Source organism: Chlamydotis macqueenii, chromosome 7 (assembly GCF_036417535.1).
Source record: "Chlamydotis macqueenii isolate bChlMac1 chromosome 7, bChlMac1.mat, whole genome shotgun sequence".
NCBI lineage: Eukaryota > Metazoa > Chordata > Aves > Otidiformes > Otididae > Chlamydotis > Chlamydotis macqueenii.
The window spans coordinates 40,124,979-40,148,707 of NC_141562.1; the positions used below are offsets into that span (position 1 = coordinate 40,124,979).

The window sequence follows — 23,729 nt, forward strand, 5'->3', positions numbered from 1 at the left end:
TAAATATATTAAATTTAAGTAGATATTCTATATGAGTCTAAATAGACAGTCAGAATATGTGTCAATATCTGAAAGTCTAAATCTAAGTCTGAACAGATATTACATAAAAGTGTAGGTATTACAGGTAATATATAAAACATGTAGACAGATACATGAGTAAATGTCTGTACTATGTAAGATTTTTAAAATGGAAGGAAGCCCTATTTGTGGAAAGGATTTAAAAATACCCTCTTCTCTTGTAACCTCTACGGAAGATATAATAGCGCTTTCCAAAGCTGCCCTTTCCCCTTTCTTGTCTCCCTTTTCCCATGCCAGTCTGGAGCAGATTGCCCCAAACGGGGACTTTCTCCTGTGGGGCCACGCATGCGGAGTGGGAGCTGCTGTCATGGCACAAAAATAGCCCAAACCCTCTGCTTGTGGGTCTGCAAGGGGTGGGGCAGGGGTGCAGGGTATAAACCCCAAAGTAGAGCAATTTGGGGGTGGGGGGGGGAACTTATCTGGGGCTCCCAGGAAAGCCAGATCTACCTAGACTGATGAAGCCAGAAAGCAAAAGACGACCCACATTTTCGTGCCCAAAACCAAAAGGAAAAATCCCCAGTGTTTACATTTTGGAAAAGCCCCAAAAACTCCCATAATGTAATATTTTGGAAAAGTGGTGAAACCCCCAATTTTTGTACTACAGACAAGGGAAAACAAAAACACAAACCACCCCAGTTTGAGGAAAAATTGGGGTGGAGCACTGGCAGGTTTAGGGGCGTTGCTGTGGATTACCTGGTGTGGATCATCCTGTAGTTTACCCCAGGTGCGTTAGTTCCTGTGGAATATCTCAGGTGGACCCCCTGGTGTAGGTCACCCCCATACAAGTCCCCCCATGCACCTTTCTACGCACACACCCCACCTATCTGTCCGTGTCTGTCCCCTGCTTGTGTCCGTCCCTCCTGTCCCCTGCGTGTGTCTCTGCCCTCCCAAATGTTTTCCAGTGAGATGTCCCCCAGTGTGATGTTTTTTGCCTGTGACTGGCCCACTGCACCCTCTGCCCCACTGTCTTGTGCCCTCCACTCCTGTCTCTGTCCCTGCTCTACCGCTCTATATTTGGCACCACCCTCCCTTAACTTTTCGGTCTCTGATCACTGGGGTGCTGCACCCCACCAGCTGCCCATTGCCCCCCACCCAGACACTTGACACGCCACCCCCACCCACTTCCCTCTACCCTACTCCCATCCCAATTGTTTTACTTCCTAATTTGCAATGTTTTTATTTGCAACCCTTGCCTGCCTTGGGTTTTATTTACTTCTGGGGTTTTTTTTTTCCTCTCTGTTCCTTACAAATGGTGGTGGTTGTTGGTTTCTTTTTAATTATTGAACTGCTTATATCTCAACCCACAAGTATATCACACAATTTGGATTCTCTCCTTCATTGCACTGGGGCGGGGGGAGCAAGTGAGCAGTTATGTGCTGCTTAGTTGCTGGCTGGGGTTAAACCCTGCCACAAGGTTACGTGCAAGCTCTGCTTGGCTAATGCTTTAGGCTCTCCGTGTTATTCCTACTGTTGTGATAACCCATCCTTGTTCCGCATTGCTGCCTCATCGTGCCTTTTGCTCCGCAAGCAGCAGTACTCGTGCTGTGGAAATCTACCAGTCTCCCCGCCTCTGGGAAGTAACTCTGACAAAGACACAGAGCAAAACAGCCTTGGCACAATCCACAGCAATTCTGCCTCTCAGGGCACCCGGCAGGCCTCTTTCTTCCGCCTCTTCCTCTGCCCGGGGAGGCCGGGCAGTACGGTTGTAGCAGAAACTGCTGCACCCTGTGCCTGCGTCTCAGGCTGCCAGCTTGGCCCTGCGCGTTGGCCGCTGAGGTCGGGGACACTGCACCGGCAGCCTGCGGAGCGGGGCTCAGTCACTGCTCAGTGCTTGGGGCAGCAGCCGTTCTGCCGCTGCTGCAGGCAGCTGCTCTCTCAAGGGCGAGGCGCTGGGATGAGAAGAGGCTGGTGCACACTCCAGACTAAGGCAGCCATATATCTACAGCCAGGAGTTAAAGCTAGAAAAGCCTTTCGACAGCCAGGTGAGATGACAGCTGGATTTCTCCCAGAGCTGTATTCCAGATGTGTTGGCAGCTGACAGTGGCTTGCAGGGCTGGAGAAGGGGAGAGAGGTCTGAAATAAAGGAAGTGAGTGTTGAAGTGATTGTTTTAAGGAAGCAAATTAGGCAGCCAAAGGAAGGGAGCTGCTCACCTGACACATTGGCCCCTCCAGCCTACTACGTCTTGGGTGTTGCAGGCTCCCCGTCCCGCCAGCCCCAGGCGGCGGGCGGGCAGGAGACAGCCCCGCACCGGCCAAAGGGGCTCCCTCACCTCACTGCTGGCCTGGCCCCCACCCGCCCCCGGGCAGCGCCCCCCGCACACCGCCCTGCCGGCTGCTCTGTCCCTGTGCGGGGCCGGCGCTGCAGTTCCGCGCTTTGTGCGCCGAGCGCCCGCCGGCACCGCGCACGTGGGGCGGCAGCGGCGTTTCCTTACCGGGAGGCAGCAACGAGCGCGGCGGCACCGCACCACAGCACCGCATCGCCGCTACGGGCGGGCGGCGGCGAGCAGCACGGCGGCGCCTGCGCGGCTCACCTGCAGTACCGGGTTTGCTTCGCCAGGCGGCAGCACTGAGCACGGCGGAGCGCCACGCCCCGCATGCGCGACAGCCGAGCTGCGGTATCGCTGTGCGGGCGCCTGAAAGCCCGCAGGAAACCGCACCAAACGGGGAACAAAAATACACCGGGGCCGCGGGAGTAGCAAGGACCACACGGCTCCACGCCGAAAGCAATGCGGCGGCGCGGCAGCAAAAACTACGCGTCCCAGCACGCGCTAGAAAACAGCATGGGGCCCGGCAGCCGAGAGCCTGTTTCCGCGCCTCCGTCCCGCTCCCCGTGCCATCGTGTCGTCTTTACTTTTCTGTCCCGCTGCCTGTCCGCTCTGCGGTACCGCCCTGTCTAGCTGGCTCTCCCTTGATTCCCTTTCTCTGCCCCTCTCTCCTGCTCCCTGGCCCTTTTCTCTCTTCTGTCTTCCTCCAGCCCGGTGCTGTTTGTTTTATTTTTCGTTCCTGGTCTCTTCGAACAGAGATGACCCTTTCTTTATTGCTCACGCCCTTTGTCCTGTTCCCTGCCCGTCCCTTGTCTGTGTGCGCCCTGTCACCATCGCTCCTTTCTTCTTCCTCCCCTTCCCCCGCCCCGGCCTGCTCCGCGGCCCTGCGCTCTCTTGCTCCATCTCTGCAGGGCTCCTCGTCGCTACGCTCTTGCCCTCTCTGTCCTTTTCTTTGCACCTTTCTCTCTCTCTGCCCTTCAGTTTTCTACTCCTTCTCGCCCTCCGTCCTGCCCCCCGCCGCCGTATCCCATACGGGCTGGGAGCGCGCGGGGCGGGCCCGGGGGCGGGTGGGGCGGGGCCGGGGGCGGGCGGGGAGGGGGCGGGGCGGGGCCGGGGGCGGTCCGGGAGGGGGCGGGGCGGGGCGGGGGCGGTCCGGGAGAGGGCGGGGCGGGGCCGGGGGCGGGCGGGGCGGGGCCGGGGGCGGTCCGGGAGAGGGCGGGGCGGGGCCGGGAGAGGGCGGGGCGGGGCGGGGGCGGTCCGGGAGGGGGCGGGGCGGGGCGGGGGCGGTCCGGGAGAGGGCGGGGCGGGGCCGGGGGCGGTCCGGGAGAGGGCGGGGCGGGGCCGGGGGCGGTCCGGGAGGGGGCGGGGCGGGGGCGGTCCGGGAGGGGGCGGGGCGGGGCCGGGGGCGGTCCGGGAGGGGGCGGGTGAGGGGCGGCGGGGGCGGTCCGGGAGAGGGCGGGGCGGGGCCGGGGGCGGTCCGGGAGAGGGCGGGGCCGGGGCCGGGGGCGGTCCGGGAGGGGGCGGGGCGGGGCCGGGGCCGGGCGGGGAGAGGGCGGGGCGGGGCCGGGGGCGGTCCGGGAGAGGGCGGGGCCGGGGCGGTCCGGGAGAGGGCGGGGCGGGGCCGGGGGCGGTCCGGGAGAGGGCGGGGCGGGGCGGGGGCGGTCCGGGAGAGGGCGGGGCGGGGCCGGGGGCGGTCCGGGAGAGGGCGGGCCCGGGGCCGGGGGCGGTCCGGGAGAGGGCGGGCCCGGGGCCGGGGGCGGTCCGGGAGAGGGCGGGGCGGGGCCGGGGCGGTCCGGGAGGCGGCGGGGCGGGGCCGGGGGCGGTCCGGGAGAGGGCGGGGCGGGGCGGGGGCGGTCCGGGAGGGGGCGGGGCGGGGCCGGGGGCGGTCCGGGAGAGGGCGGGGCGGGGCCGGGGGCGGTCCGGGAGAGGGCGGGGCGGGGCCGGGGGCGGTCCGGGAGAGGGCGGGGCGGGGCCGGGGGCGGTCCGGGAGAGGGCGGGGCGGGGGCGGTCCGGGAGAGGGCGGGGCGGGCGGGGAGGGGGCGGGGCGGGGCCGGGGGCGGTCCGGGAGAGGGCGGGGCGGGGCCGGGGGCGGTCCGGGAGAGGGCGGGGAGGTGCCGGGGGCGGTCCGGGAGAGGGCGGGGCGGGGCGGGGGCGGTCCGGGAGAGGGCGGGGCGGGGCCGGGGGCGGTCCGGGGGAGGGCGGGGCGGGGCCGGGGGCGGTCCGGGAGAGGGCGGGGCCGGGGGCGGTCCGGGGGAGGGCGGGGCGGGGGCGGTCCGGGTGAGGGCGGGGCGGGGCGGGGGCGGTCCGGGAGGGGGCGGGCCCGGGGCCGAAGCGGCAGCACGGTCCCAGAGGGGCGGTGGCGGGGTCGGCTCCTGGGTGCCGTCCTGTTCCGGGTCGTGGGGCAGCTGCAGCCGCGCCGGGGCGGGTGAGGGGCTGCGGGCGCGGCGGGTCTCGGGTTGGGGGTCCCCTGGTTGGGGCCTCCGCGGGCGGGGCCGGGGTCTGCCCTCCCGGGAAAAGCGGCCTCAGGCCGAGCGCTGCCCCGGGGTCCTCGGGGGGTTTTGGGGCCGAGCCCGTGTCCGGCCGGGGGGAAGCAGGGGCAGCCCCGTCCCGTCCCCGGTTGCTCCCCGCGGGGCCGGGCAGCCTCTGCCGCTCTCTTTTTCGCCTCCTCTTTTCCCAGTGTCGCCTTCTGCGTCAGGTGAGGCAAATCCCGCGTGGCTGACTGCACGTGCTGCCCAGGGGGTCACACGCGTGTGGGGCTGGGGGAGCGGGGAGAAACGCTTGTGAGCTCGGGCACCACGGATGCTCCCCATCACACTCGTGGAAAAGGCAAATTTGCTGCCGGTGCGGAAAAGCTGGTGGAAACTTGCAGGTAAGAGAGCATGCGCCTCATTTCTGAATTGGCCCGTTGGTAGTTAGGAATGCTTTCCTTTCAGGTGAAGGAATGAACTTTCATCTGCTGTAGGAGCTGCCCGTTACCTGCTTTAGGGACAAGTGCTCTCTCCTGTTGTTTCACACTGATGTTATGGGCAAGTTGGAAATAGCCTTTTATTTTTATATGCGTAACTCGGTTTTTAGTGATATTGGTGTCAGTGTGGTTAATTTTTGAGCAGCTAGGTGCCAGTAGGAATGTGATGAATGAAACATGATGGACACTGATATTTGAACCTGATTTTTATTTGGATTTTATCTTTTATGGCATGTTGTCCTGTGGCTCAATCCACATTGTATTCAGCGGAGTCTTCATTTTAGGACTTTCAAGTAAAAAAAATCTTGTCCTTCCAAAAAAGGACTGCTTATTCTTAGGACTGAGGTGTAGACTTGGAGAGTCGCTTGAGAACATCATCAGAATTAAAGCCAAATTTCACTGAATGTTGCTGCTGTTTGTCTTCACTTTCATCAATTTCCCCACCACTCCCGCGTGGTTGGGAGGGTTGAATCATTGTTTTCTTCCTCAAGGAGAGACTGTGTTTAAAAGTTAGTTTCCTTACAAATTTATAAGTAAGTTGGTAAAATGGAGTTATGATTATTAAAACCACAAAAATAATGCCAGTCTTACAGATCTGGACTATTTGTGAACATGTATTAATTGCATGCAAATGTCATCGAGATACAGGACATCTGGACTTCATGCTCTGACAAGACAATGTGCCGAGACAGAGATGAGCTCGAAAAGAAAAAAAAAAGATACAATGTCATGATTTCTGGTTTGTTGAGGTTTTTTTTGTTTTTTTTTTTTTTTTTTGTATGTGATGTGGTTTGGTGTGGAGTTTTGGGTTGTTTTGTTGTGGTGTTTTTTTGTTTGTTTGTTTGTTTGTTTTTTTTTTTTTGGACTGCAATGTAGACTGGTGCCAGTGTGCAGAGCTCTTTGCTGCTGCTTCTCTTTTTTAATTTTTGTTTGGATAATTTTAGAAGAGCAATTAAGTTACGTGGCTGTGTAAAAGTGCTGGTAATACCAGCACATTTAAAAGCTTGAACTAGTAGTGAATAAGTTGGCTGCAGGTAGAATGCTACAGGTAGAATTTATGAAGGAGGAAGAACAAGAACAGGAATCAAATAGTGAGTTACCAAAAACTTTTGTGTGTGTCATAAATATCAAAGTCTTATTGCCAAATGTTGTTTGGCAAGATGTTCCAAATGGCTATTTTTGGTAAACGTAAATTTTCAGGAGGTTCAGGGGTGTGTGTGGCAAAACAGGCCCCTCCACTCGTGTCCTGTCACGAGAATGCCCAGTGGCCGGGCTGTTGTTCCCTGCTCTCGATGTGGCCACAGCAGTGCTGTGATGTTTAGAGCTGACAGGTGGGTTTAGGAGTGGAGGGAGAACGCCTGTTCTGTGCTACAAATGGCGACCCTTTTCCATCTCTGTTGCTTTCCTGTGCACAGGATGAAGCTGTTTTATTTTTCTCCCTTGTTTCTGGTCTAAATATTCTGAAGCTGTCGCTGCCGCGGGGTTGTTGAAATCGGTGTAGGTGAAATTGCTGCGGTGCCTGCGGCTGTGCTCGCAGGGACGCTCAGTGGCTCCTCATCAAAACAGCGAGGTGTGTGTGGACATCCATAGAGTTGTGCTCCAGGTCTGAGAGCGTGCCGTATTATTGCTGTTGGAAGATGGAATTGAGCATGAGCCTGTTAAATCTAAGGACAGTCCAAAGCTGGGAGGGACCCTAAGCAGGTTTGGTGGCACGACTGCAGTTTTAGAAGATCTTGACCATTTGGAGAAACGGCCTGACAAAAAGCATTCCTTTTTTTTCAACAAGGCAGTTCACAAGGACAGATGGATTGCTCTACAAAAATAGTCAACTTGGGTTGTATAGGGGGAGGAAATCTTGGCTAAATGTAGGCTTGAGAAGATGTGTGTAGGTATCTGTGTCTGTCACCTGCATGTATCTAGGAAAGTGGTTCTAATGATACTAAAGCTGCCAAGGAGTCAAAAAAAGGCACAGTTCTCTAAAAAGTGCAAAAGCTCTAGGGGCTGGTATCAACAACTGTACCAAAGGTGATGCAAAATACTTTTTCCTCCACTCAGTTGTAGTCTTCACAAACCTTCCCCCAAAAAGGAAGCTTTAGATTCTTGCTCAGCTTTATGCAAAAGTTTTGGGGGGTTTTTTTTGGGTGGTTTTTTTTTTTTGTTGTTTTGTTTTTTTTTTTCCCCTTCTCAGCTGAATGTTGACTGCCACCATTTCACTCTGGTCACTCTTTCTTCTGCCCTGAAAGTACAAGACGGATGGAGAGGATCTGTAGTGGTCTGCAAGTACAAGGTACATCTACAAGGTGTGTCAGCGTTTTTCCGAAGGTACCTGTAGTGTGGACTTTGAAGTTAACATTCTTAATGTGCCAACTCTCCTGTAGTTTTTCTATGAACTATTTTAACACAAGTACTAAAAATAAAATAAGGTCTTTCCTGGAGCCTGTTGTGCCTATGCAAAACTTACTTCCCTCTGTTTATTTTCTCTTCCTGAAAGCGTAATCTTCTGTTTCTGTGCGCTTACTATTAAATGATACTGTGAAAGTAACTTCGTAGTAGAAGAGGGAAAAAAAGCTGTTCATAGAGGTCAGAAGAAACAGACTTTGTTTTCATGATAAAAGCTTTATGCTATTTCAGTCCATAACTTTTAAAAATATCTTTGTAGTAGTACTCAAACCTTACTGAGATGCTAGCATCTGTACTAAAAGCAATCAGGGTCGAAGAAGAGATGTGGACAAACCAGGACAAATCAGCGTTGCTTCCATGTGTTTTCCCAGGCTTCCCAAAAAAATGATAGCAGCCTTTTCACTAGTGACAAGAGTGAGTCTTGATGTGGTTTTGGTGAGTTGCTGCTTCAATGATGCCCTTTTTCCTTAACCTGCAGTGTGTAACTTTTGACTTCAGTCGGAAAGAGATCTTCCAGAATGGAAATCTTTCTCATTCAAAGAAGTTACATTTTATGAACTTCCCATCAGAGTGGATCTTCAGAGATGATGTACTTGACAGTAGAAGTCATCAGCAACAAGATTTTTCACTCTCTCTTAAAAAAAAAAAAAAAAAAAAAAGAGGAAACTCAAGTTTGGCAGCGCAGGTCTTTGAGTTCTTGGTTGCAGCAGTTGAAATATCGTAAAAACGTGTTCCTCTGCGTGCTTTGGTACAGCCAAAGGCATTGGCGAATCTGCCAGTCCTTTTTGGTAGCCTTATGGATTGCAGAACTGGGGATTTATTTTTTCTTTTATTTTGAAAGTAAAACCATATGCGGAATCTCTTCTCTCACTCATTTTTCTTCTGTAAATAAAACTTGAAAAAAAAAGTTAAAATTGTGTAGTTTACAAATGGACTTGCATTGTTTAAACTGTAACTGCCAAGTAGCTGTAGCATACAATTTATTAGGTGTACTTAAGCAGTTAGGTATTTGTTCTGTGTGTTTAAAAAGAGGCAACTGAATGTTACAGGGTTCTTTTCCCAGTCTTTTGATGGAGCGCTCTGCAGTACTTCAGTTCTGTCTCACTTTCAATTGCGAGTTTCCCTGGCAGTTCAGCAGCAACTCTCCTGGGCAGTGCAGCCGGCCAGATGCCCCTCCTAATTACGCAACACACAAAAAACCTCCTAGTCAAGTAGCAGCTGTGTATTTCAGAGACAGATAACTTAATTGTATCAGTTCACAGCTCTGTGAGTTAAATTAATGCGAAAGGAACATCACATACTTTTCTAGTACAAGCATTTAAATTGGATTTATGTAAACATAAAAACATCTTTTTAGCATAAAGTGAATTAATTAGATATGTTATTTATTTTTCATTTTACTCTTTAGAGTTTTACGCTTTACTTGCGGCTTTATTGACCAAGCAAACCAGATGTGCAGCAGCAGGGCAAGGGCTGCTGTAGCGGATCCCTGAGCGTGGATGCTGCTGCGGGTACACCCTTGTCCTGCAGCCTGGCAGGGGTGAGGCTCTGCAGCGGTGATGTAAGGAAGGGGGAGATATTTTCCAGCACCAGCAAGAGTTGTTACTGTTATGCTATGAATGTGTTCAAAATAATCTCAATTATTCTTAATACTGATTTTAAGCATTCAAATCGCTCTAGCTTTTAAAGATGTGTTGTATTTTGAGCTGACCTGTTTACGTAGAATCCTCCTTTAGCTCAACTGCTGTCCTGTCCCTTGTTCTGACTGAATTCCTCTACTTTCTTCTGTGCTATTTTTTTTTTTAACCTGCTGAAATACAATTTGGGATTTTTGTTTTTCAGGTGTCTGGTTGTCAGCGTCTCATGGTGCTCGGTAGATCCCCCCAGCCCAGGTTTGCCTGCCAGTCATTCAGCGTACTGAGGGTGAGGGCCCAGCCCTACGTCCAGAGGCTCCCAACTCTCTCTTCAGCGAGTGCCCCGCGGTGCAGCAGCAAAGGCTGGCCGCTGAGGAGAGCCTGGGGCCAACAGGGGCCAGGGGCAGTTGGTGGTGTGGGGAGCCTGTCCCGGCACGGGGGCTGAGGGGAAGGGTTGCGGAGCAGAGCCAGAGCGAGAGACGTGGCACCTACAGGGCGAGCGGTCTGCGCTTACTGTGTCTGTCATAGAAGGTGTAAGCAGATATTATCTGCCATCTAAGTAGAGATGATGCGTACGTGTCAACAGAAAACAAAGTCTAAATAGGTATAATTGTAAGTAGCCATCGAAGTCTAAATAGAGAGGTCTAAAAAGGTATTGGAGTGCCACGGTACAGAAGTCTAAATAGATACTAGCCTAAATAGATGTGTAAGTGTAAATGTATGGAAGTGTAAATATACAAGTCTAAATGGATATTATATAGAAAGTGTATATAGATAATATATATGAAATGTGTGTAAATAGATACATGTGTGAGTGTCTGTGCTATGTAAGGTTTTTAAAAGGGAAAGAAACCCTATTTGCAGAGAAGATTTTAAAACTTGCTCCCTCCCATCTCTACTGAAGAGAGAAAAATGCTTTCAAAAGCTGCCCCTTCTCCTTTTCCTGTCTCGATTTGGGGCCAATGCCCCAAGAAGGGGATTTCCACCTGCAGGGCCATGCACGCAGAGTAGGAGCTGCCAATGCAGCACAAACATACCCCAAAACTCTGAATCTGGGTCTGCAATGTGGGGGGAACCCAATTAACATCAGTTTGAGGGGGAAAAAAATATCCTAATTTGAGGCTCCCAGGAAAGCCAGATCAGCCTGGATTTGTGCAGCTGGAAAGCACCCCCTCACATCCCCCCCACTTTCGTGCACAAAACCAAAAGCAAAAATTGCCAATTTTTATGTTGTGGAATAGTGCCAAAAAAACCCCAAATTGAATATTTTGGCAAAATGCCGAAACCCCAGATTTTAATATTATGGGAAAGCAAAAAAGAAAAACACCACCTTAATTTGGGGACAATGTGGGGTGAAAGGCTGGCAGATGGAGGGACAGTCCTGGGGATTACCCTGTGTGGATTACCCGGTCTGAGTCAGTTACCTGGAGTGGATTATCAGTTGCGGGTCATCCCCGGTGAGCTGTGTCCGCTGTGGATTATTCCAAGCGGACCCCCGGTGTAGGTCATCCCCACACATGTCCCCTCATGCACCTTTCTACCCACACCCCCTCGTCCGTCCCCATCCATCCCCACCTCGTGTCCGTCCCTCCTGCCCCTTCTGTGTCTCTGCACCCTCCCAAATGCTTTCCACTGAAATGTTCCTCTGTGGTTGGTCCCCCCCGTGCCCCCTGCCCTCCTGTCTCATGCCCTCACTCCCCCCTCCACCCCTGCTCTGCTCCCCGTATTTGACCCTGCCCCCCGTAACCCCTCTGCCTGCAGACCCTGGGGTGATGCCTGCCCCCCACCACCCCCAAACTGAAACCTCCCACCTGCTTCCCTGCACCTCACTCCATCTCAGTTGTTTTAATTGATAATTTGCAATTGTTTTCAGTTTTATCACTTCTCTTTCTGGGCATTTATTGTTCTCTCCTTTCCTCACAAGGGGTATTGGTGGTGGTTTGTTTCTTCTTAATTGTTAAACTGTTTTCATCTCAACCCGCGAGGTTCCTCACTTTCACCCTTCTCATTCTCTCCCCCTCCCACGGGGACGCTTTTTGGTACAGAGGCCACAAATGTCACTGCCCAGGCTGCGCGGGGGGAAGGGGCAGCCGTGCCCCGGGAAGGGGTGACCGGCTGCGGACGGCGCGAACGGGAGGGAGGAACCGGCCGTGGCTCGTCCGGCTGAACACCCAGGACCGGAGCGGTGGGGGGCTGCTGCCACCTGGTGACGGAAAGCGGGAACTGCAGCTCGGGAGTCGCGCATGCGCAGTGCTCTGCCCTTCTCCCGGCAGGCACTGTGTTCGGCCTTCGGACTGCGCATGCGCCCGGGAGCAGCATGGCGGTGTGCGGCCGGCGGGTCCCGGCGGCGGTGACGGGTGAGTACCGAGGGCACCCGTGAGGTGAGCGAGCCCCTTTCGTGGCTGCAGCGCTGTCTCCTGCCCGCCCGGGGAGCCTCAAGCCGCCCGCTCGGAGCCGAGCCGGGCGAGGGCAGCCCCGGGGAGTGACCCGAGAGCAGAGAGAAGGGAAGAGGGGCAGGAGGGGGCCCCCCTCTCCCGGGCGGAGACGCCGGGCACCTCCCCAGCTCGCCAGAGCTCCCCCCGAGCCTCCCCCGGCCCCGTGCAGCTGCCCGCCGCACCGGCGCGTCCCCTGAAGCCTGTCCCGTAGCACCGGGCCACGCCCTGCCCTGAAGGCTGCGAGGGGGGACCTCAGTGTATCTGGAGAATCCCCTGCGGCAGCAGGCGCTCCGGCCAGGGGCCGCATGCGGTAATAACGGTCGCTGCTTCTTCTTTCCCTCTCCCAGAGGCCGTGGCTGTCCGTTCCTCCCCTGGGAACGCTGTTGACTGCACTCGCCTCAGGCTTGTGTGGGCTGTCTCTGCCCGGCCGCGCTCTCCTGGCGGTGCGGGAGCGAAAATGAACGGATGGAGCGCTTACTGCCTGTGGAGAGGAGCTGCTGCAGCTGAAGCTGGAGAGGCCACAGAAAGGTAAAGAAGAAGAAGAAACCAAAGGCCAGCCAGCCAGCAGCTGCCTCCCGCTGCAGGCCAGAGAGAGCCTAGCCTGCCTCTCCGGGTGAGGAAGGATCCCTCTTTGTACTCTTCAGCAGGCCAGACCGCCAGTGCGCACTGCACAGTCTGTACGTGGAACCTGAAGCACGGTACGGCCACATAGCGCGCGAGCGAGCGTGGGTGGGTGGCTACGTGTCTAGGAAGCTTTTTGTCTAAGAGCTGTAAGACACCCACGTATTCTCTTAGGTGGAGGACAGCCAAGTGGTCGGAGTTACAGAAGAGGAGAGAAGCAGAAAGCAGCATCTGACCTGTCAGATTCTCCCAGCAGTGCCGGGAGTGAGAGCTGTGGTGAGTCCCCGGCCCCTGGGGCTCTGCCTCCTCTCTTGTGCGTCCCTGTCCTTCCCTGCCGCTCCCGTGACCCCTACCTTTTCCAAGCTGCTGTGATTTGTTGTTGTTGTTATTGTTTCCTTCTGCCTCTCCTCTTCTGTCTGTTCTTGTATGCTCTTCCCCCTTTCTCTCTCCCTTTAAATCTCTTGTTCTACCGCTTCCTTTTGTTTTTATCCCTGCACTTTTGTTCTGCTCCCTTTCCTTCCTTTGTTTGTCCTCTGTCTCTGTCCTGCGGCCCATTGCTGTTTTTGCCTTTTCCATCTCTTTGTCCTGATCTGCATCCGTCTTCTCCCCCCAACTAATTTCTCCAGCCTGTTTTCTGGCCTGCTTTTCTTTGCGCCTCTGCATGCCTGCCCTGTGCCTCTGCCTTCCTATCTCTCTCTTTCTTTTCTTATCTTTCTTTCTCTATCTCTTTGTCTTGCGTACTGTCACTGTTTTTTTTTTCTGTTCTGTATCTCACTGTCTGTGACCTCCTCTGTGCCCCTGGATGTGTTTGCAGCCCCTGGGTGCAGAGCTGATGGCTGAGGACAGGCACAGGGAAGGGGGTGATGTGCTGTGGGGCTTTGGCAAGGGCCCCTGCTCCTGATGGGCTCCAGCTGGGGCTGGAGGTGGGGCAGCCCCAGATGGGTCCAGTGAGGCTGAGGGTGGCCCTGGCCCTGGCCCTGGCCCTGCTGTATGAGGGGCCTCCAGCTGTAAAGGGGGCCGCCTGGGCATGGCTGCTGGAGGGGACTGAGGAGTGAATCACAGGCAGGTGCCTCCAGCAAGGAGTGGCTGGTCCATCTGAGCCCTCCCTGACAGAGCAGACACCAGGACGCAGTGCCAGGAGCTCCGTGCCTCTGTCGGCCACGTGTGCGAGCCACCACGTTCTGCTACGTTTGTCATTCAGCCCTGTCCAGAACGTAGCTGTGGTAGAAGTTAGATAGCATGCATGGTCTTGCTAAAAATGAAGCGTAACCCTGGAGCTTTTTTTTTTCTTGTAGGAAGCTAAAGCAGGTAGTGTTTTGTGGGGTAACATTAGCAGGGCTGCATGTATGCAGGAGGGGCAGTCTGCAGTGATTTGCGTGCTAGGCGCGGATAGGTCCATGGGCGCAGGGGGCAGGTGCGTCCACGTACGTGGTGGGCATGGATAAGTCCATGGGTGCAGGGGCAGGTGCGTGGCAGGCACGGATAGATTCATGGGCGCAGAGGGGGGGTGCGTTCGCATGCGTAGCGGGTGTACGGGTATTTAACCCTGTGTTGCGCAGCATTAAATTGAAGGCTTGGCTTGACGGTATCCGTGTGATGCCCTGCTTTCCCTGGAGCGGTGCTCCGGCGCGTGCGGGGTAGATTAGGTGGCAAGAGAGCCGGCAGTTTTTGATAATGTTATTGCATGTAATGACATACTTTCCTAGTTAGCTTGGTATGACACCTATTTTTTTCTACCTACACCCCAGAAAAAGTAAGTTGAGCTTTGTGTCTCTCAGCATCTGAAGCACCACGAGCGGCAGTTGCGGCGTCGGACTTCTTGGCAATGAGTGGAGCCGGTGAGCAGAGCACTGCGGCGCTTTTGAGGAGGAGAGTGCCATAGAAGAGATTGGTGGTAAGTGGTGTGATGTTGAAGGGCGGTGCTGTTTGGTAGGTTTTATTTTTGGGGTTTTTTTTTTTTGCAGATGGTGATGAGGAGCTGGGCGAGGAAGCGCCATCTTAGTTAGCATGGGGTTGTTGTTTTGAGGATGGAATCTGATTTCTGGCCCTTTGAGAGCTAAGTTGAGGGACCACAGCCGAGGAGGGAACAAGGTTGAAAACTGCAGGGAGGGTGTAGTAAATTGATGGGAGGAAGAGGGCTCCCTGGGAACAGTCTCTCTCGGGAAGGTGAACGGGGAGACGTTACTGGTCAGTGTACGCTGGGCAAGAGTGTTGCAGCCTGGGGCGGTCTGCCTTTTATGCAGTCTCTAGGCTGGATAACGTTTGTGGGCCTGTAGAGGCGCTGGCAAGGGCCGGCGAGGAGCAGCACGAGCTTTCAGTGCTGGCACTTTTGGTGTGGCAGCAATCGTCTGACGTCCGTTATTTTGAGGCCTTTTTTCCGGTGGGTGGCCGTGCGGAGTTGACAGTGAAAGCGGGAGCACTGGCGTCCAGGAAATCCCAGAGCCCTCCTCTGCTCGGAGGCAGTTCACGAGGAGAGAAGTGTTGCTGTGCTCCTTAACAAACAAATATTCAACTTGGCACATAGAGGGTGAGGAGATCTCGGCTGTACTTAGGGTTGAGAAAATGTATGTAGGCATCTGTGTCTGTCCCCTGCCTGTATGTAGGACAGCGGTTCGAGTGAAACTAAAGCTGCCAATGAGTCAAAAAAAGGCCCGGGTGTCTGAAAAATGCAAAAGCTTTAAAGGCCGGTATCAACAGCTGTACCAAAGGTGCTGCAAGATACTCTGTCCTTCACGTGGTTTTAGTCCTGAGAAACCTCGCCCCAAAAGGAAGAGTTAGATTCCTGCCTAGCTTCAAACTAAGGGGTTTTTCCCTCTCTCTGCTGAATGTCTGCTGCCAGCGTTTCACCGTGGTCGCCTTTTCCTTGGCCATGAAAGTGCGAGATGGATGGAAAGGAGCCGCAGCGGTCTGCAAGTACAAGGTACGTCTGCGATGCGTGACTGCATTTTTCCTAAGGGACTTGCCGCATGGATTTTAGAGTGAATGTTAAGAATGTGGCGATTTTCCTTCTGTAGTCTTTTAACTAAATATTCAGACACAGGAAAAATCAAATGAGGTGTGGTCTGGAGCATAGTCTGGTCATGGAAAAGTAATTTGTATATTCTGGACAAGGAAAAAAAAAAAAGCCACTCAATTTGGGGACAGTTGGTGTGACCCAGTGGGAGACGGAGGGGTTCTCGCTGGGGATTACGCAGTGTGGGTCCATTGGCCGGTGTGGGTCATCTCGTGCAGGTTATGCCGGGTGAGTTACGTGCTGTGGATTGTCCTGCGTGGACTCCCTGCTATAGGTCATCCTTACGCACCTTTCTTCCCACACGTACCCCTTGTCCTTGCGTGTCCGTCTCTCCCTCGTATCCGTCCCCACTGTCCCGCTCTGTGTTTCTCAGCCCTCCTGACGCGTGGATCAAACTCTACAACTCGGAGAGAGTTATAAAGCAGGCATGTTTATTTGGCACCGGGTGCGTGGGGGATTGCTTCTCCAAAAGCACGCACACTGACAGCACATTTTACCAAAAATGTATCCGGTGCAGGTACACACATTCCTAGGATTGCACAATACAGACATACATGTGCATAAGCGAGGCGGGGTTATTAAAAAACCACTTGCGTTAGCATTTCAGATCTGTCTCTGGTGGTCGTTTACTTCTTCAGGGGTCTGATCTTCCTCTAGATGAACTTCAGTCATTCACCCATGCTCTCCTTTCACTTGGGGATTTCAGCAGTTTCTGAACGACTCCTGTTATCATGTCCTTTGCTTGACATATTAGTCCTTGACTGAATACCAGTTTCTTGACAAGTACCAGTCCCTGATAAGCTTAAGTGAGTTTCAAGGCAAAGAGGATTGTTAGGCATTGTCTAGCAGACAGTTAGTCTCCTAAATCAAGCAGTATGCAGACAGTCAGTCTTCTAAATCAAGCAATATTTAGCAGACCGTTAATTCCCTGTATCACTTCCAAATGCTTTTCAGTAAAACACCCCCCTGTGCGAAGTTTTCCTCCCTTTGTGAGGTTTTTTTTTTCCCCCTGTGCGTGCCCTGCACTCTGGTTTTGTGTCCCCATTCCCACTGCTCCAGCCCTGTTCGACGCCCCCCTTTTTGGCGCTGCCTCCCCATAACCCCTCCATCTCAGGATCTTTGGGGCGCTGCCTGTGTTCCCCAACTTGCCCAGTGCTCCCCATCCCCAATTTTAATGCAGATTGCTTCCATTCTAAAATGAAAACACTCTAAATGTTTTCATTAGAAACTTACAAGTGTGTTCATTTGTATCAGTTGCATGTCTTGGGTTTTCTTTTGCTGTATTTTTCTTTTGTTCCGCTTTTCCTTACCAGTGGTGGTTGTTTTTCTTTTCCTTAATATTAAACTGTTTTTGTCTCAAGTCACAAGAATTGTCCCTTTGACCTTTCTGAGTCTCTCCCCATCCCACAGGGTCGGGGCAGTGAGCGAGCACAGTTGCTGGCTGCGGTTAAACTGCAGCACAAGGTCAGCTGCAAGCTCTGCCTGGCTGATGCTTTAGGCTCTCATGTCGTGTCATGTCTCATCTCATGTCATGTCATTCCTAGTGTCTTGACAGTTTGTCTTTGTTCTTTGTCGTTGCTTTTTAGTGCCTTTTCCTCTGCTGTTTTGGGCAGCGGTGGTTGTGGAGCCGCTCCAGGTAGCCACTCTCTCAAGGGCAAGGGGGTGGCAAAGCCGCAAGCTGGTGCGCAGTCCGGTCGGACGAAGGCAGCCACCTGTCACTGTGGATCGGTATTCCGGAAGACGTAACTGAAGGCCGTCTGACCGGCAGCTGCCTGTGCTGCGTGCAAGAGACAGCCTGCCTCTCTGGGTGAGGAAGATCCCGTTTTGAAGGCCGCAGCAGGCTAGATCGCCAAAGAGCGCCGCAGGGTCTGTACACATAATTTAAAAAGGGGGCACGGTCAAGTACTGGGTGAGCGAGGCTGCGTTTCTAGGGAGCTTTGTCTCCTAAGAGCTGTAACGCATCCCCCTCTTTTCTTAGGTTGGGGTCAGTCAAGCAACTGGAGTGACAGAAGAGGAAGGGAAGAGCAGAGAAAGAAGGGTCTGAACTGGCAAACCCTCCCTGGAGCGCCGAGAGCTGCGGTGAGTCCCGGGCCCTCGGGGCCCCTTCTCCCCTCCTCTCCATCTCGGGGCCTCCTTGGCCCTCCCCCAGCTGCCTCTCTTTCCCTTTTTCTTTCTCACGCTGCTGTGATTTTTCTTGGCTTCCCTGTATCTCTCATCTTTTTCCATTTTTTTGTTTTTCTCAGTCTTTCTCTTTCCCCTTCTCTCTCTTCTTGTACAGCACCCTTTCTTTTTCTATCTGGGTTCTTGTTCTCCCCTCTCTCCTTCCTTTTTTCCACCCTCTGGCTCTGTCCTGCAGCCCATCGCTGTTTTTTCCTTTTATTTCCCTTTGTGCCCTTCTGCATCCTTCTCTTTTTTTTTCTTTGCAGTTTCTCTGGTCTGTTTTCTGGCATTTGTTTCCTCCCTGTGCCTGTACGTGCTACTCTGAGTCCCTGCCTTCCTGTCTCTCTCGTTTCTTCCCTTTCTTGCTTTATCCTTTGTCTTGCTTGGTGTTGCTGTTTTTCTTCCATTCTGCCTCTCACTCCGTCCTGTTCATCCCTTGCTGTCTCTGGGCCTTCATGCTGTTCCCTGGCCCTTTTTATTAAGTTCATATGCCTTTGTAGCTCTTTTGAGATCTATCTTTATCTCTCCAACCCCTGTGGCTCTCACAAGTGCATGCTCTCTCTCTTTCAATGTTTTTTTTTTCTGTCTGTCAGTCTGTCTTGCTCCCTGTCTTGTCGTTTCTTGCTATATCCCTTTGTTCCGATCCTTGCTCATATTCATGTTCTTCTCTGTCCTGCTGTCTATCCAAGGTTTTTTTCCCACCCCCATCTCCATCTGGCTGCTGCCATTTTTTTTTCTCTGCCTTCTCCCTTGTTCCTCTTTCTGTCTCTTTTCCTTGGTCAGTGTTTTCCCCCCTCCTATTTTGTCCCGATCTCACTCTTATTTTTTTCCCTCTTTTTGTCCTTTTCCTCTGCTTCCTTCCACTTTATTGTCTGTTTGTTTCTTTCTCTGTCCCATTTGCTCTCCTGTCTTTTCTAACTGTGCTCCCCTGTACAGCTGGGTGTCTCTTCTTTCCTTTCTCTTTCCCTCGCTATTCTTTTTTTCTTTTTTGGTATCTCTCTCCCACTGCCTATCACAGTTGATTTTTCCTCCAGAGCTGTCCTGCTCTCTGTCCCTTTATTCTCTCTCTGTCATTCTGTGCTGCTCCCCATGGTTGTTTTCTAATTTCTCCGTCTCGGTCCTGCAGGCCATTGCTTTTTTATTTTGCTTTCATTCCCATGCCCTGCTTTCTGTCTTTGTTTCTCTTCGCCTTTGTTCAGCCTCCCAGCATTTTTTCCTTTCCCATTCTGTCCTGCTCCCTGTCCCTCTTGCTGTCCCAAATCTGGGTTTGTTTACCCAGTGCGCAGTACGCCAGGCTTACGCACGGAGCAGAGGTATTTACTTCTGTAATTTCTGCACAGCGATGGGTACTGTGGGCTAAACCCACAAAACTAGCCCACCTGCTTGTAATGCTCAGTTTAAATTCTACATTCTCTGTCTTGCAGCTGCACGCTATTTGATTGTTTCCCCTCCATCTCTCTCTGCCTGCGGCTCCCTATCTGTCTGGTAAGCCGTCACTGTTATTTTTTTGTTTCTCCATGTCATTCTGTCTAGCTTCTCAGTCCCCGTTTTTTAATTCTTCCCTCTTCCCTGTATGCCAGTCGTGTTCCTATTATTTCACACTGTGTTCTGCCTGGTCCTCTGTCCGTATTTATCCATTGCTCCCTCTCTGCCCTGTGGCCTGTCGCACTTGCCCATTTAATTTCTGCCTCTCTCTCTGTCCAGCTCCCAGTCTCTGGTTTTCCATTTCCTCCCTCTGTGCCCTCTAGCGTGTCGCTTTTCTCCTTTATCCAGCTTGCTGTCTCTGGCTCCCCAATGCACCTGATTTTCAATTCTGCCCCTGTTCTTTCTGTATGCATTGCTACACTGTTTTTTTTTTTCCAGCTCTCTCTTTTTTTCAGGCTCCTTGTCCCTATTTCTTAATTCTTCCCTCTCTGCCCTCTAAGCATGCAGCTGTATGATTTGTTTTGTGTTGTCCCCTTGCTGTCACCTCTTCTGTCCAACCTTTGATGTCCTGGCGTCCTGTCCCTGTTGTTTCACTGTTGTTTCATTCCTCCCTCTCTGCCCTGTTCTTGTTATGGCTTTAGCTTTCTCCATCTCTCTCGGTCTGGCTTCCTGCACCTAGTTGTCTTTACCTCCCTGTCGTACTGCCCAGCTCAGGTTTTTCCTGCATCTCCATCCTGCTCCCCATCCTTCTTTGCTGGTCTCTGTCCCTCTCCCTCTTTCTGCTGCCTCTCTTCCTCTCTCCCCTCTGCTTCTTTGCCCACCTCTGTCAGGCTCCCTGTCCTTCTCTGTCCCCATCCTTCTCTCGCTATCCTGTTTCCTGCCTCGTGCTTTCTCGCTACGCCCCTCTGTCTTGCAAGCTGCCTCTCTTCTCTTCTCTTGTAGTGTTCCGTGCCCTGCTCTTTGTTTCTAGCAGCCTCCAAGTCTGCTCAGCAGCCCGGCGCTCCAGGACGCAGCCGACCCACCGTACGTTCCCTGCCGAACCAACGAGCGTGGCTCCTGGAATGACTTGGCAGTCATTCCAGTGACACGGAGAGGGGATCGGGGGCTGCAAGCTCCAGAGCAGACTCGCTGCTCGGACTTATGTGCGTGACTGAATAAACACTCGCTGTCTCCTTTGACTTCATGGCTGCGTTTCTGCTCCCTTTGCCCGGGGCCATGGGAGGTGAGGAGCCCAGGGGAGGAGGTGATGCAGTGTGGGGGTCAGGCGATGGCCCCCAGTTCCTGCCGGGCTCCAGCTGTGGGCTGGGGCTGGAGGAGCCCCAGGTGCGGGCAGTGAGGGTGATGGAGGCGGCCCCTCCCTGTAAAGGGGTGGGTGCTGCTGGAGGGGCTGGTGCTGCCCTGCCCCGCCCCGGGTGGCCGTGGAGGGGCCAATGCGAGCCATGGGAGGACTTACTGGCTGTGGACAGGAGCTGCTGCAGCGGGAAGCTGGAGAGGCTGGTGAAAGGTAAGGAAGAAAAAAACAAATGCCGTCTGACTGGTATCAGCCTCCTGCTGCAGCCCAGAGGGAGCCTCCCTCTCCAGGTGAGGAAGAATTCCTCTTCGTAGCCGGCGGCAGGCCAGACTGGCAACGTGCACCAGAGAGAGAGAGAGAGCGTGAGAGAGAGAGAGAGAGAGAGAGCATGGGAGAGGGAGAGAGAGAGCGCGTGGGGGTGAGGGGGGAATAGATCGTGGGGGGGAGAGAGAGCGTGGGGGGGGAGAGAGCGTGGGGCGGAGAGAGGGCGTGGGGGGAGACAGAGAGGGCGTGGGGGGAGACAGAGAGGGCGTGGGGGGGAGACAGAGAGGGCGTGGGGGGGAGAGAGAGCGTGGGGGAGGGAGAGAGAGCGTGGGGGGGAGAGAGAGCGTGGGGGAGGGAGAGAGAGCGTGGGGGAGGGAGAGAGAGCGTGGGGGGGAGAGAGAGCGTGGGGGAGGGAGAGAGAGCGTGGGGGAGGGAGAGAGAGCGTGGGGGGGAGAGAGAGCGTGGGGGAGGGAGAGAGAGCGTGGGGGGGAGAGAGAGCGTGGGGGAGGGAGAGAGAGCGTGGGGGAGGGAGAGAGAGCGTGGGGGAGGGAGAGAGAGCGTGGGGGAGGGAGAGAGCGTGGGGGGAGGGAGAGCGTGGGGGGGAGAGAGAGCGTGGGGGGAGAGAGAGCGTGGGGGGGAGGGAGAGCGTGGGGGGAGAGAGAGCGTGGGGGGAGAGAGAGCGTGGGGGGGAGAGAGAGCGTGGGGGGAGAGAGAGCGTGGGGGGGAGAGAGAGCGTGGGGGGAGAGAGAGCGTGGGGGGAGAGAGAGCGTGGGGGGAGGGAGAGCGTGGGGGAGGGAGAGAGAGCGTGGGGGAGGGAGAGAGAGCGTGGGGGAGGGAGAGAGAGCGTGGGGGAGGGAGAGAGAGCGTGGGGGAGGGAGAGAGAGCGTGGGGGAGGGAGAGAGAGCGTGGGGGAGGGAGAGAGAGCGTGGGGGAGGGAGAGAGAGCGTGGGGGAGGGAGAGAGAGCGTGGGGGAGGGAGAGAGAGCGTGGGGGGGGGGAGAGAGAGCGTGGGGGGGGGGAGAGAGAGAGAGCGCGCGAGAGAGGGAGAGAGCTGCGTGTTCGGCAGGGAAAGCGCGGAGCCCCGATGTCTGTGGTGCTGTAGATGCGCTGCCAATGGCCCGTGAGGAGCAGCAAGAGCTTGACTGGCTGGCACTTTAGGTGTGGGAGCAATTGTCCGATGTTCGTGATTTTTCAGGTTTTTTTTTCAGTGGGCGGCCAGGTGCAGCGGGTGGTAAATGTCGAAGCCCTGTTAGTCAGGGAAATCCCACAGCCCCGATGTCTGTGGTGCTGTAGATGTGCTGGGAATTGGTGGTGAGGAGCAACAAGAACTTGTGTTTATGCCACATTTGGTGTTGGAGCAATCATCTGATGTTCGTGATTTTTCGGGGGTTTTTTTCAGTGGGTGCCCGTGTTCAGCTGATGGTAAATGTCGAAGCCCTGTTGGTCAGGGAAAGCCTGGAGCCCCGATGTCTGTGGTGCTGTAGATGCGCTGGGAATGGCCCATGAGGATCAGTAAGAGCTTGACTGGCTGGCACTTTCGGTGTGGGAGCAATCGTCCGATGTCCGTGATTTTTCGGCGGTATTTCAGTGGGCGCCGAGGTGCAGCTGGTAGTAAACATCGAAGCTCTGTTGGTCAGGGAAAGCCCAGAGCCCCGATGTCTGTGGTGCTGTAGATGCGCTGCCAATGGCTGGTGAGGAGCAGCAAGAGCTTGACTGGCTGGCACTTTCTGTGTTGGAGCAATCGTTAGACGTTCGTGATTTCTGGGGATTTTTTTTCAGTGGGCGCCCAGGTGCAGCTGGTGGTAAACGTCGAAGCCCTGTTGGTCAGGGAAAGGCCAGAGCCCCGATGTCTGTGGTGCTATAGATGTGCTGGGAATGGGCGGTGAGGAGCAACAAGAGCTTGTGTTTATGGCACTTTAGGTGTGGGAGCAATTGTCCGATGTTCGTGATTTTTCAGGGTTTTTTTTCAGTGGGCGCCCAGGTGCAGCTGGTGGTAAACGTCGAAGCCCTGTTTGTCAGGGTAAGCCCAGAGCCCCGATGTCTGTGGTGCTGTAGATGTGCTGGGAATGGCCGGTGAGGAGTAGCAAGAGTTTGTGTTGCTGGTACTTTCGGTGTGGGAGCAATCATCCGATGTTCGTGATTTTTCGGGGAGTTTTTCAGTGGGCGCCCAGGTGCAGCGGGAGGTAAACGTCGAAGCCCTGTTCGTGAGGGAAAGCCCGGAGCCCCGATGTCTGTGGTGCTGTAGATGCGCTGCCAATGGCTGGTGAGGAGCAGCAAGAGCTTGACAGGCTGGCACTTTCGTTGTGGGAGCAATCTTCAGACGTTCGTTATTTTTCGGGATTTTTTTTCAGTGGGCGCCCAGGTGCAGCGGGTGGTATACGTCGAAGCCCTGTTGATCAGGGAAAGCCCGGAGCCCCGATGTCTGTGGTGCTGTAGATGCGCTGCCAATGGACCGTGAGGAGCAGCAAGAGCTTGACTGGCTGGCACTTTCGGTGTGGGAGCAATTGTCCGATGTTCGTGATTTTTCGGGGTATTTTTTTAGTGGGCGCCCAGGTACAGCTGTTGGTAAATGTCGAAGCCCTGTTGGGCAGGGAAAGCCCAGAGCCCCGATGTCTGTGGTGCTGTAGATGCGCTGCCAATGGCCCATGAGGAGCAGCAAGAGCTTGACAGGCTGGCACTTAAGGTGTGGGAGCAATCGTCCGAAGTTTTTGATTTCTGTGGATTTTTTTCAGTGGGTGCCCAGGTGCAGCTGGTGGTAAACGTTGAAGCCCTGTTGGTCAGGGAAAGCCCGGAGCCCCGATGTCTGTGGTGCTGTAGATGCGCTGGGTATGGCCAGTCAGTAGCAGCAAGAGCTTAAGCTGCTGGCACTTTCGGTGTGGGAGCAATCGTCCGATGTTCGTGATTTTTCGGGGTTTTATTTCAGTGGGCGCCGAGGTGCAGCTGGTGGTAAATGTCGAAGCTCTGTTGGTCAGGGAAAGCCCAGAGCCCCGATGTCTGTGGTGCTGTCGATGCGCTGCCAATGACCCGTGAGGAGCAGCAAGAGCTTGACAGGCTGAGACTTTCGGTGTGGTAGCAATCGTCCGATGTTTGTGATTTTTTCGGGGTTTTTTTTCAGTGGGCGCCCAGGTGCAGCTGGTCGTAAATGTCGAAGCCCTGTTGGTCATGGAAAGCCCGGAGCCC

The 23,729-nt window shown here is 54.5% G+C and overlaps 2 long non-coding RNA genes across 4 annotated transcripts; both read left to right on the forward strand.

Annotated features, from left to right (window-relative positions):
• Window positions 1-7,300: 7,300 nt before the first annotated feature.
• LOC147600147 (uncharacterized) lies at window positions 7,301-10,144 on the forward strand. The gene is made up of 2 exons (XR_015259108.1): window positions 7,301-7,607; window positions 9,550-10,144. It is a non-coding gene; the product is annotated as an uncharacterized LOC147600147 (long non-coding RNA).
• A 2,172-nt stretch (window positions 10,145-12,316) lies between these two features.
• On the forward strand, window positions 12,317-20,003 carry LOC147600148 (uncharacterized). 3 transcript variants are annotated; one of them, XR_015259017.1, is made up of 3 exons: window positions 12,317-12,474; window positions 12,572-12,673; window positions 19,966-20,003. It is a non-coding gene; the product is annotated as an uncharacterized LOC147600148 (long non-coding RNA). The 3 variants fall into 3 exon arrangements; XR_015259019.1 differs by lacking the exon at window positions 19,966-20,003 and adding an exon at window positions 18,589-18,779; XR_015259018.1 differs by lacking the exon at window positions 19,966-20,003 and adding an exon at window positions 14,146-14,290.
• Window positions 20,004-23,729: the final 3,726 nt, after the last annotated feature.